Genomic DNA, 12,973 nt, shown 5'->3' with positions numbered 1-12,973 from the left:
GATGGACGATAAAATCTACAGGGTCACACATGCTGAGAGCCTGCTGACGCTTCCTTTTAAGACATAATCGGAACATTTGCAATAGATTTCCCACTGACCTCCTTGGATAATACAGTAAAAGTGTGGATTGGAGACGGGTGGAATGTGTGATCAGGGCACAGGGCAGATAATGTGACAGCAGCTTAGACAGTCATTGCCAAAGACTGTGATGTTCTTATTCCACCCAGCCTATGCTAAGAAACATATTCAGCAGAAAGTAATTGAGTCCCAAAAGTTCTGCTCCAACTTCTCTCTTGCAATTTCTTCTTCTTAGGCCAACCATGATTATTTTATTTACATTTACAATATTTTAAGCTATGTATATAAAAATATAACAGTTGGCTAACAGTTATAGCAAAAATGTGAAACCCCAAATTGTCAAGTTACAATAAAGTTAAAATTACTATACAGTTCATAACAGAAAGCAGCATCCACGGTTGTTGTTTCTTAAAGCAACATTGGTTGTTTTTTTTTAAAGTAAAACAGTAGCACCTAAAAATGACCCTGTGGGGGGGAGGGAGGTATTAATGATCCAGAAGAAAAGTTTCTCTGGGCTTGGTGCCTCCTTGATGTCACAGAAAAGGCCCTGTCACTCATCATGCTGGCCTGTAGTACTTCTGGTGGCAGTGGAAGCACATGAAGCAAGGTCCTCCATAGATCATCTTCAGGGTCAGGCAGTTTCATAATACAGAGTCTGCAAACCCATTTCACAGTATGGCTTCTGATTCTGTTCTGTGTGGTCTTCAATCACTGTGAGTCTGGATATTGCAAAAGCCTCCGGTCCATAAGCAATAGAATTTTTGTATCTTATCTGCTTCTGAACATTAAAGAATATTGAGGTTTGGGCAAGGAAAGCTGATGTAAAAGGGCAGTTGTGGGTATCCACACCACGCACTTGCAATTGTTCATGTCAAATATTTTCTGAGTGGAGACACGACTGTTTAAAATTGCATTGCCCTGTATTTGTCTTCAACTGCTACTGCACGCACATTTGGACTCAACTTTGCATAAGATGCTATCCAAAACACAGAAGTGCATGGTTGCTTCGTATCAGTCTACATCAGATGTACAAGACAGGAGTTGGAAGTAGGGACAGGCAGACCATAAATAGTGGGAGAATAATAAATAATAATAAGAATAATAAGAAGAAGAGTTTGGATTTGACATCCCGCTTTATCACTACCCGAAGGAGTCTCAGAGCAGCTAACATTCTCCTTTCCCTTCCTCCCCCACAATAAACACTCTGTGAGGTGAGTGGGGCTGAGAGACTTCAGAGAAGTGTGATTAGCCCAAGGTCACCCAGCAGCTGCATGTGGAGGAGCGGAGATGTGAACCCGGTTCCCCAGATTACGAATCTACCGCTCTTAACCACTACACCACACTGGCTCTAAGGGGGTAGTCAAGGAGCAGAAATGGCAAGCCTACATTTGCTGTAAGGAGCAAGAAGTATGTTTCATACACAGGCATGTAACACACATTTTAGATGGTTTCTTCATTTTATATAAAGCATTTTTACTCTGCTCTGCAGCTGAGAAGGCTTCCAGAGTGCCATACAAAAGATCAAGTAACCAATAAGGCAGCCTCTTCCTGCAAACCTATGATCTAAAAGATACAAAAGGAAAACATTTATAGGGAATAAAGGAGTGGATGGATCTGCTTGAAATTAGGCAGATTTAACTAACTGGAGGGATGTCTTTGCCTGCAAATTTTATCCATTTATGTGAAAATTGTTAGAGTTAGTCAATTTTTTATTCCACTTTATAAACAATTTGCAGCCTCGCTGCTCAGAAATGATAAGAAACCAAAAAATCAGTGCAGTTATGAAAGGTTAAGTCTGCCACTTCGGTTCAGAATGGTGTCCAGCGGTATTTAAACAAAGACAAAAGTCTGTGTGATGAACCAACAAAGCATGAAAGGTAAGTGTGTGGATTTTTTCCATTAAATAAAATGCAGATTCTTCATCCCATTCAATTTTCTTCTTTGCAGGATAGCGACACGCCCCCTCCCCCTATTGCAGAATGAAATACAATTCATAAACACAGAGGGGTATGCCAGGTATCCCCAGTCAATTTTCCTTTTTGGACTTCTCTCTCTGTAGTTGTTTATTTGCATCATTTATTTAATAGCTTCTTTTATTTTTCATCAGATGCCATATGAGCTGGAAATAAATATCCCTCCAAATGCAACCTCCTGAAGGCACTTGCTCTGGCTTGAAGGAGCACAGGATCTGTAAATTGGCATGCCACAAACTCTTTCATTTGAAGGCATTTGCAAGGCTGCCTGAGCTTGTAAAGCCGCCTGTCTGCTTTGCGACTTGAAATGAGACACGCAAGAGGCTGATCCGAAACAGGGCTGCTTCATGAGCTGCGGAGCAGCAGCTGTTCTGCACATTCCATTCACTTGCTTCCAATGGATCAACCCCCTTTCTGTAGTACAATGCTGCACAATACGATGCACAATAAAAAAAAAACCACTTTTCAATTATGGTTAAAGCAACAGAACAAGAGAAAGTGAAATTGACAGCAATGACTTATCACTTCACAGCCCTTAGGGGAAATTCTAGGTTTCATCCACATCAGAACCTTTTAGAGCTGCTGAGCCATTGCTTTTCTGCAAATCGCTAGAGGTAGAATTAAAATGGAAGTTCCATATGACTCTTAATATGGTGCTGTAATATCCTGTGATGGCTGTTTGCTCCGTAAAGTCAACTCAGAAGTAAGTCCTGCTCAGCAAATGTTAATTATTAGTTTCCTTCTTGAAGCTTCTGCTCCTTGTATTGCTTCCTGTTCCATGTGGCAGTAGTAGTAGTACTGATAAAAAGGCTCTTAGTTGTGTCATAGTTACTCATTGTTCCCTGAGGGGATTTAATTACGTACCGACGCTCTCCAATGATTGTGTTTTCTCTTTTCTCTTTTAATAGCAAAATAGTACTGTGGCCGGATCTAAGGTGGGCCACATCACTACCATTTCCTTGTTTCGTCCATGCAAAGTGAACAGCTTTTGTGAGGGGGAAAAAAAAAAGCATGGCCTTTAGTCTGTGAACTTGGGATTCTCCCAGTTCTGCAAATCAGCTCCTCAAAAGAAGAGATTTCTAGAGAGGGATAGATAGAGGTAGGCACCAAACTGAGAAGTTCCCACCCTGCATTCTGCCAGTTGATGGATAGAGGGGACATCGGACTAGGTATCCCCTTTAGATCTCAACAGATAGCAGTATTCATATGGGTAAAACTAGTACTCCCAAAGATATACAGGGGACCCAGACTGTTAAGAGGCCACAACCAGTACCTCCAGTCATACCATGAAAACTACAGATAATCTGCGTTTCATGGCCTTTCCTGCTGCATCGTACCAGGAAATGGGTGGATAAATTTTGCAAAGAGCTGTAATTTCCAGACAGACTCAAGGCCATCACATGTAGAATGCCCTCAATGAATCCATCCAAGAACTGAACAAAGCAAAGCATGACGGTATTCTCCAATTTAGGGATGTGGCTGGTGATTCAGAGGGAGATTATAAAAGGAATGCTGGGCTGCAGAATTCAGTAACAAGGATGGGTCCCGAAGCATTCTCTGGACCTACTCTTTCAAGCAGTCCCACCCAGAATGGATTAACTGCCATATGCAAGATGAGAAGAGCATTCAGTTACTGGAAGTCCCTTTCTGGATACAGCCATAGGCACATAGGAAGTCTTACACTGACTTAGGCCGTTGGTCTATCCACATCAGCATTGTCTGCAGCTCATAAATGAGCCCCCTGAAACAGGTAGGTTTTCAAAGCAGAGTAACCAAGAATCCCAGAGCCATGAAGCTGCTAGAAATTCAGCTTCTTCTCTCCCTCTTTTGGAGAAGTGGGAGAGCTATTGGTCTGCATGCAAAAGGTCCCCAGTTCATCTCAAGGGATGGGGAAGACTCCTGTCTGAAACCCTGGAGAGCTACTGCCAGTCTGTGAAGACGGCACTAAGGCAGATGGACCAATGGCCTATTTTGGTACACGACAGCTTCCTGTGTTCCCCGGGGATTTATAGCTTGAGCCCATGCTTCCCCCTGTCTTTTCCATTTTGCGTGCCAATAAGTCTTCCAATTTCGTAATGTTTACTCTGATTCTTCCATCGCTGAAATGTCACCCCATCACTCCTTGTTGTTGCCGTGTTGGCTCCAACAGCCAAGCGGATTAACCCAGATATGATGTATTGTAAACTCTCAGTTTTGAAATAAATGCACATTAGGTGTCAATTTTATTTGCAGCCTTCTGAGTGGTGACAAATAAAAAGCGTTAAAAAACACCAGACCTTATAGGGCTCTATTGTTGTCTAGGTGCTCTTGGTGACATGGATAAATCGCTTAAGCTTCATGTTGGTGGTTTATAATTTAGGCAGAAACCTTTGCTAATACTTTATGTCATACAGATGGGCATAATTAACCCCCCTTTTATATATACATATAGAGAGAATTTTGTGTGTGCAGCATATCCTATGGCATTCAAGCTTTCAATGCTAATCCTTGTTTTGATGCTCTAAGGAAAGTGCCAAGGGGTTAATAATTACCCCCTCTGGGGAGTGCGGTTTGAGGCTTTTTCGGCCTTCTTATGCCACCTAACGTTCTTGAAAAGCTTTTTTGTTTTATTGTTGTAATCTTTCATTTAAAGAAATTCCTGCTGGAGAACTCTTTCAATTTGCTCTGCGGAGCAGAAATAAACTGGCTTATCTGAGATCTTTTAATATCACAGTCAGACTTTTAATAAACGTGAATTTCATCAGTTGCGTTTTTTTCTTCCTTTGCTGGCAAGATAATTTTGTATTAACACATCACACCTTATCACCCAATAACACTTAGTCCCTGTAATCTTATGACAGGGTAATTTCTGTCGCAACGTCCCTCGTGTCAAATCGGCTCCATTCCATTACTGCCCAGCCTGATCGGAGAGTCTTGGCTTGGTAATGAATATTCTAGCTTCGGAGCTTTTATCTAAGGATTATAAAATGAATGAATGCAGAGTTTAGCCAGAGGGAGTTACTGCTTCATTTTGGTTTGTTAATGTCATTGGAATAAATGTGACAAGCACACACTGATTAGAAAAGTAAGATGGTGGAAGAAATCCATTATATCCAGCAGTGGTACATATCCCTCATAGTGTTGCAGTGAGAGGAGACACTTCTCCTGGTCCTGCAGCAAAGGCTTGCAGACTATTCTTGCATCACGAGTTGGCCATGCTCTGTTTTGTGCTTGGAAAAATGGTCCAGTGTCACCTGCATCCCCACAGCCGGAGGTTAGAACTGTTAGAAAGGTCTCCATGCATGGTGTAAGGCTCATAAAGCAGCAACCTTTCTGAAACTAAGCAAGTCTTGGTCTTGTCAGTGCCTGGATTGGGAACCTTCTGGAACCCTATGTAGGAATTCTGTGATGGAAGAAAGGCAGGATATAGACAAGACGAAATGAAATGACTCTCCCTTGTTCAGTTGGTGGGGAAACTGAACTGTGTTCAGTGCAATATAAAATACATTTGTTATGAGCACATGGTGTCTTCCAGATGCTGTTGGATGCCAGCATGACTCCCGTTATCCCTGACCACTGGAATCCAACAATATCTGGAAAGTACCACACTGGATATGCCTGAACTAGAGGTAGCCCAGTTACATTTTCCAGGCAGACAATATCAAGGGGGAGTTGCAGCCCTTGTTCCACCCTTTCCTCTCCAATTTTGACTTGAGGACTAGGGCTGTGCATACCTACCTCGATCCATACAAAGATGATCTGGGGTGACTCAACCCAGATCCTTGCCCTGAACTAATTTGGGGCCTTGCACAGTCTTTAATTAGACTGTGTGAATAGTGAAATCTTCCATTTTGTTCAGTTGTCTAACCTTGGAAGCAATACATATAATCGTACTTCCCTTTTTGCCTGATCTGCGAAAAGTAATGGCATTGGAACAGGAATTTTTGGAACATAATTAAATAATAGTTCAGCCTCTTTACTTTTTACTTTTTAACAATATTGCAAGGAGCAAGCATAAGAACTTATGGTGTTCCATATTTGTGGTGCATTCTTTGTTCTGTCATTGAGTCATCAAAAGCTTGTTCCTTGCAAGGTTATTAAATGCTTACTACCTGTCTACATTCTTTTCACATAAAACTATTGCGTAGCTTTTAGGCATAATGGGTGATATCCAACTAAGCCATACTCAGAGTACTTGAGTCTATTGAGTCCAATGCACCTAATCCAATAATGACCAATGTTGGTTATCACCCAGTTAAGTCAAACATGGTGAGCCATAGCTATGAGATCTTCAAGACCAACTTAAGATTTGTGAAATTTTCCCAAGAAAGGGGAAAGCTTGCAATCCAATAAAAAAACTTGTGCTATAAATATTGCCCATGATGTGAATAGCTTGTATATGTAATAAAAAGATGAAGGCAGAATCAAGACGACCGTGGAATAAATAATAAGCAACTAAGACCTTCAAGTATGAGGATGCAGAGTGAAAGATCACCTCGTCCCATTGTTGTTAGCTACAGTCAAGGACCAAATGAAGAGATGAAATAATTCTTGGCCAGAAACAGATATGAAAAGATACATGCAGAGATCAGTGAACATATGCACACAATGATGCACACAGAAAGACCAAACCCACTGGTGATCAAAGAACAACAAAGCAAAGACTAGGTGAAGCATATCTAACACCTCCACACCCCTACAGCTTCACTGCATTGTTGTAAGCGCACAGATCTCAATTATATTAAGAAAAACTTGGTTGTTAAATTTCTTTAACATGGAAATGGTGAACATGTTACGGGAAACAAGAAACAGTAGGGTGTGTGAAGAGTACCTGTTTTAACTTGGTAATAGCAGAGAAGGTATACACAAATACATTGAGCAAGGTTCACTTCTTTAGAAGCCTTCTGGCATGCAAGATGGGATCTAGGAAGGCCATGGAACATCTTCAGACCATAGTAGGTCTATTCTTGCATGATTTGAGGTCTTTAATGGATGAAGGTACAGTGCCAGCACTGATCTGTGAACTGCCACGAGACCTCCAGGTATAGGGCCGTATATTATTATTATTATTATTATTATTATTATTCAGAGATCTCAAAGGATTTGAGGCAGGCATAAAACAGACTGGGTTTGTGTCCAGGTTGTACTAGGTCTGCCTTGCACTCTGTTTCTGGAATAGATTTTGAACCCACTGCAATATGGTAGGGTGTGGATGTGTTCCAAAAATACTTCTTTATCAGAGCTTGGGGTTCCAGTTGCACCTCTTGCTTACTTCTTATGTGAGCATGTTTTAGAGAAGATTGCAACAAGGGGTTCCTCCAGATGACCTGATTATTGAACATTTATTACAGAAAGGTTACTTGGATTTTATTGAGCATGCATTTTGATTGGTTTTGTGGGGAGGGTATATGATAGTGAGCATTCGTCCTGCATGTATTCTGATTTGCTTGTGGGGTGTTTATATGTCTTCCTAGTAATCATTCATTTTAGACTTTTCAATGCATTTCCCTGTTACTTTCCTAGCTGCAAAATGCACTTTAATTGTGCAAGTACACACTTGAATCCATCTTGCAAAGATGTAAGGGCAAGAAGGCACACCCCCTGAACTCACAGGTCAGTGGCCAAAAATGTTCTATTCATTGTGTCCAGCGGAGGCTGATCCATGAGGGTAAATGTGATGCTGCCCCACTAACCTCAATCTGTCCTCCACCAGCCCTCACCTGTTTGTCTTCTTACTTGCATCTAGTCCAAGGGGTGGCACTGTCTATCAGCTTCCTACAGAACTCAGCAGAGAAGTGGATGGGAACAAAACCCATCCCATTAGGGCTCCCCTACACTTCCACTAGTCCCGTGCCTGAAAAGCAAGGATCCAAGTGGTTTTGTCCTATGCTTTCTAGCCATGAGTCCAAATTGAAGCAGAGCAATTGGAGGTGTGGATAAACTCTTAGTTGGCTCTGCCTGTCATTGGTGATCCTGGCCTCACCTGCACTCTGTCTTCCTCCTCACCCAGTGAGGCCCAATGGGCCTTAGTTTCCATGGGTGGTGTACATGAATCCTTCCTTGTTCAGCTGAGGTGGGAAATCAGCAGCCCTGTAGAAGTTTTTGGACTCTTTCTACTTGCCCCAGCCAGCCGTCATGGCCAGTTGTTGGGGATGATGATGAGAGTTGCACTCCAGCAACATCTGGAGGACTGCTGATTTCCCACAGCAATACAGTGGTACCTTGGGTTAAGTACTTAATTTGTTCCGGAGGTCCATTCTTAACCTGAAACTGTTCTTAACCTGAAGCACCACTTTAGCTAATGGGGCCTCCTGCTGCTGCCGTGCCGCCAGAGCGCGATTTCTGTTCTCATCCTGAAGCAAAGTTCTTAACCCGAGGTACTATTTCTGGGTTAGTGGAGTCTGTAACCTAAAGTGCTTGTAACCTGAAGCGTATGTAACCCGAGGTAGCACTGTATAGAAATTCATATTAAGTACAGCCCTCCCCTTTTCTTTCTTTTAGCAATTTGTTGGTAGTCTTTTACCCTCACAAAAGAGCTGTGCTGGTCCCGGGGGGGGGGGGGGTGTTTACCGTGTGGCACGGTCCGTGTCCGATCCAAGGCTGAAGCGGGGTCCAAGGCAGGAAGTCAGGCATGGTCAGGAACTCTGGCAGAAAGCAGGACAGGGTGCTGGAAGGAACAGGTAACCAACGATGTTGCTCCCGCAACCTGGGACTGGGCGGGCTGGCCTTTATCTCCTCTGAGGCATAGGGCGGCCCCGGGCCACAGGTGACTCACCTCTCCTGGCCTGGAGGCAAGCACTCCTCCTGCGAGAACTTACTTCCCTCCGCCTCTCTGCCCTGAGCCTCTGCAGCTCAGGAGAGGCTGGAGGGTTACTGGACCCAGAGGCAACCTCAGCTTCCCCTGACAGGGCTGGGAGAGGAGCACCTGCAGGCAATGGGTCCTCGATCACCTCTGGAGCCAGAGCGGATTCAGCTGGTGTCTGCTCCTGAGGACCTGGCACAGGTGAGAGCCCTTCAGGTTCAAGCCCCTGCCACAGCTCAGCCGGCCCTGGAGGCGGGGACTCCTGTGCAGGCTGGGATTCCTCAGGTTCAGCCTCTGAATCAGATTCCCAGGCCATCACAAGAGCACTCCACTTGAAAAGCACTGGGAACTGGAGTAGTTGCAAAAAGAAAAAGTGTGCATCCATAGATGCTTGTGACGGCTTCTCAGACAGGGGTGCGACGCAATCTTTCCGTCGTGATCATGTTGCTAGCAGAAACCACTGACATCAAGCAGTAGGAAATTCTTGGCAAGTAGATAGGACACTGGCCTGTATGACAGATTAAAGCACTTTAGATTTTCCTCTCCAGACCATCAATCTTTTTGTCACTGCAATCCGCATGTCAGAATGTCAAGAGGCGTACCTGGCTCCCAGCACCTGTCAACGTGTGGCTTGGGTCTCCCTCCATCCTGCCTTTTCCTTGTAGCGCAGGTACCTACTTTCACTTAATTTAATATGTGTAGCTCAGAAGTCTAAAGATGAGGTGAGCTCATTTGGCATAATTATCAGATGTGTCAAGAATGTGCAATCCAAGGCAATATAAATGTCCGGGAGCCATCACACCTTCGACAGCCTGTCAGCCGTTTGATGCTAGAAGGATAGAAAGAACACCTGACTCTTCAAGCAGAAAATAGACTGTTAGAGAAATGGTAAAGACTAAACCGCTATCATGTTTTTCTGTTTAGCATATGCTCTCACTTCCTACTCCTCTGCCCCCACACCTTCCATTTCTCTCGCATGTCTGTTGCGAGACCTTCAGAACAGCACAGTGTGATCTGAAATGAATAATGCCACTTCTATATCAGAAGAAGGTGATTCAGAGTTTTGTTCTAACAGGGGCTCAGAAGAGGCATATGGACTTGGATGGCAGATCTAACAAGGGCTATTGTCTTTAGCAAAAACAACAAACCCTGCCAATTACCAGCAGATACAAGAACTATTGTGCCATGTTTGTGTGAGCTTTCCAGGGGCATTTGCTCGACTGTGGTGAAGACTGAATGGTGAACCAGCTAGATATTTGGTTTTGATCCAGCATTGCAATTCTTACATTTTAAGTATATCTTTGAACACGGCCCATGAAGAGGCCCAGGGCCTCAGAGACCAAAGCCTGCTGGGGGGAAACCCCAGACACCTGCTGGACTTATGCTGTCATGCCAAGAATGCCCTATGCCTCCCAGCTGACCAGGGATTCCCACTCCAGGCCTCAGACAAGCTCTGCAGAGACCTGCTTAGAATTGTAGTAATGCCCCTTGCTTTCCTGAGTGGAGGATGGAGATGTGTGAGAGAGTGAAAATTCAGAAACGTGTGATTTTTCCATGGCTGGAATGTAATCTGCTGTACAACGATAAGAATCACATCTTCTGCTACTCCTGTCTTTGCTTCTGGTTACACTTACTTTCCCCCTCTCACCCCACCTTTCACTATTATGTATACCCATCAACTGCCCCAGAAAAACCAGAACATCCTGTTTTCTCCCATGAGAGTCATTTTGACGCACGATTTTGCGTCAAGATCTTGCCTTGAAAAAAGCATTGGGGGGTGGGGGAAGCTGTGACCTTGTGTGGTGCCTAAAACGCACGTTTTTGGGCACCCTGCAAAAAAAGGGTGATTTTTCCGGGTCTGTGACTTGCTCGGGATTTCGGACCTGGAAGATGGTGTCCTGAATTTGGGCTGTGCTGTGTTGGAGGGTGGGCTATTATGTAGCACCCAGAAGCTTTCCCATGAGGGAATGTAGTCCTCAGGCTGGAAAAGGTTCCCCATTCCTAGTCTCCAGACACTTTTCCAGCCCTGTGCAGATCTTTCAGGGACTGAACTTGGGACCTTTTGCATGCAAAACATGCATCCTACTACTGAGCTACAGCCCTTCCCCTTGGATTAGAGACCTGGAGGGAGAGTGGACATTTTGCTGGCCACATGTAATGCAAACAATTGAAACAGGAGCTTTAAGAACTGTTCCATTCACAAGGATCTGCCAAAAAGTCAGGGCCCTAAACAAGCAACTGTAAATGAAGCACCCACCTGTGTAACATCTTTCCCATTCAAGGCAATGCCAGGTGCATTTCCATTATGTGTGTCAAGTTGCCACTGGCACAGCAGTCAACAGGGAAGCCCATATTTCTGCACAAAGAGTTAAGAACCCAACATAAGGGAAAGCACAAGGTAAACAAGGCCTCCAGATTCTGGAACTCGCCTTCCAAGGAAGTGTGGATGACCTCAGCTCTGGAAATCTTCCAGCAAGTTTTAAATACCTATTTATTTCAGCCTGCTTTCCCCCTAATTTGTGTCTTTATTTTTACAAGTTTAATTTAGAATACTGTTTAACAGCTTTTTAAACTGCTGGAATCCATTCTGCTCTTTTGTTTATTTCTGACTGGCCTATATTTTTAAAATAATTTTTCGCTGCTGCCATTTAAATTGCCTAGTTTTGTTTTCAATCTTATTGTGGTTTTAAGATAGTTAAGCTGCCTTATGTAGGCTATGCCCCAAAAAGTGGCTGTTGGGGGGCTGGGGGTTACAGCTGGATGGTCATTGAGCCATTATGGAAGGTGAGCTGCACAGACAAGGTAGGACAATGCAGGTGAAGCTTCTGATTGCATGCACAGCTGGTGGGTAAAGCAGCGGCTGGCTTCACATCCCAGGCAGGGCCTGAACAGGGTAGAGTGGACGCAACAAGCAGAGTAATAAAGGAGAAATGAGTTCAGAGGAGGCTGAGCAGAGATGCAAGAGGCAGAGATGTGGAAGGAGTGAACAGGGAGAAGAAGAGAGGAAGACATGAAGGAATGGCGATGGGGAGCCTTTATCCCAGGACTGGGAAGAGACAAGCTGCCTGAGAGATAATACAGGTAATCCCAGTGGTGAGCAAAGGAGAACGGAGAGGAAGAAGAAGAAGAGGAGGAATTTGGATTTGATATCCCGCCTTATCACTACCCGAAGGAGTCTCAAAGCGGCGAACATTCTCCTTTCCCTTCCTCCCCCACAACAAGCACTCTGTGAGGTGAGTGGGGCTGAGAGACTTCAAAGAAGTGAGACTAGCCCAAGGTCACCCAGCAGCTGCATGTGGAGGAGCGGGGAAGCAAACCCGGTTCACCAGATTACGAGTCCACCACTCTTAACCACTACACCACACTGGCTCTCTAGGAGCATTGGTGCAGGCAGGCAGGGACCTTACACATTTCAAAATAGGTGAAATGGGTACAGAATCTTATGATGGTATAGAGAGCCAGTGTGATGTAGTGGTTAATTAAACACAGAGTGTTTGTTGTGGGGGAGGAAGGGAAAGGAGAATGTTAGCCGCTTTGAGACTCCTTCGGGTAGTGATAAAGCAGGATATCAAATCCAAACTCTTCTTCTTCTTCAAGAGCATCCAAGCTCAGAGAGTGAGGGGCTCACCAGGTGGGCTCTGGAAATAAGACATGTTGGAACTCTGAAGATCAATGGGACCTGAATCGTGTGTGTGTGAGAGAGGGGAGGGAGTGTTCCTATAATAAAGAAACTGCGAAGGAACATGGCTGTGATCATGCCGTCCATTTCTACACAGAAATGTGCAGCAGAAATGCTGTGTGGTTGACAGTGTTGGCACAGGAGGAGAGTTTTGTGCTTCTTTCCTTTCTTCAGTTTTGTTAATTGGGCAGCGCTATTTAGGCCTGCCATTTACAGCTTTGGAAAATACACAATGCAAGCACATTCTCTGGTCCAGCGTGTATTGTTGCGCTTACTGACTGAGCTACAGGTTCGACCCTAATCTGGTATTTATTGTGCCTCCTGTAGAGAGGGAGCATGGATCCATGAAATCTGTTTTGGAGAGCAGATTCACATTACAGCGTTAAGCTGCGTTAGTAAGAAATGAAAATGAAAATGAAAAAGGAAGGAAGGAAGGAAATAGTATTGTGCTATTGCAGAGAA

The 12,973-nt window shown here is 44.2% G+C and overlaps 1 long non-coding RNA gene across 1 annotated transcript in view; it reads right to left on the bottom strand.

The window, feature by feature from the left end:
- LOC308479015 overlaps positions 1-8,417 on the bottom strand; it is a 70,846-nt gene extending 62,429 nt beyond the window's left edge. The window contains exon 1 of the long non-coding RNA XR_013987429.1: positions 8,324-8,417. This is a non-coding gene — a long non-coding RNA (uncharacterized lncRNA). The remainder of the gene's footprint in view (positions 1-8,323) is intronic.
- Positions 8,418-12,973: the final 4,556 nt, after the last annotated feature.

Source organism: Podarcis pityusensis (genome assembly GCF_964106645.2).
Source record: "Podarcis pityusensis genome assembly, chromosome: 6".
NCBI classification, from domain to species: domain Eukaryota; kingdom Metazoa; phylum Chordata; class Lepidosauria; order Squamata; family Lacertidae; genus Podarcis; species Podarcis pityusensis.
This window is presented reverse-complemented; position numbering and strand designations above follow the sequence as displayed.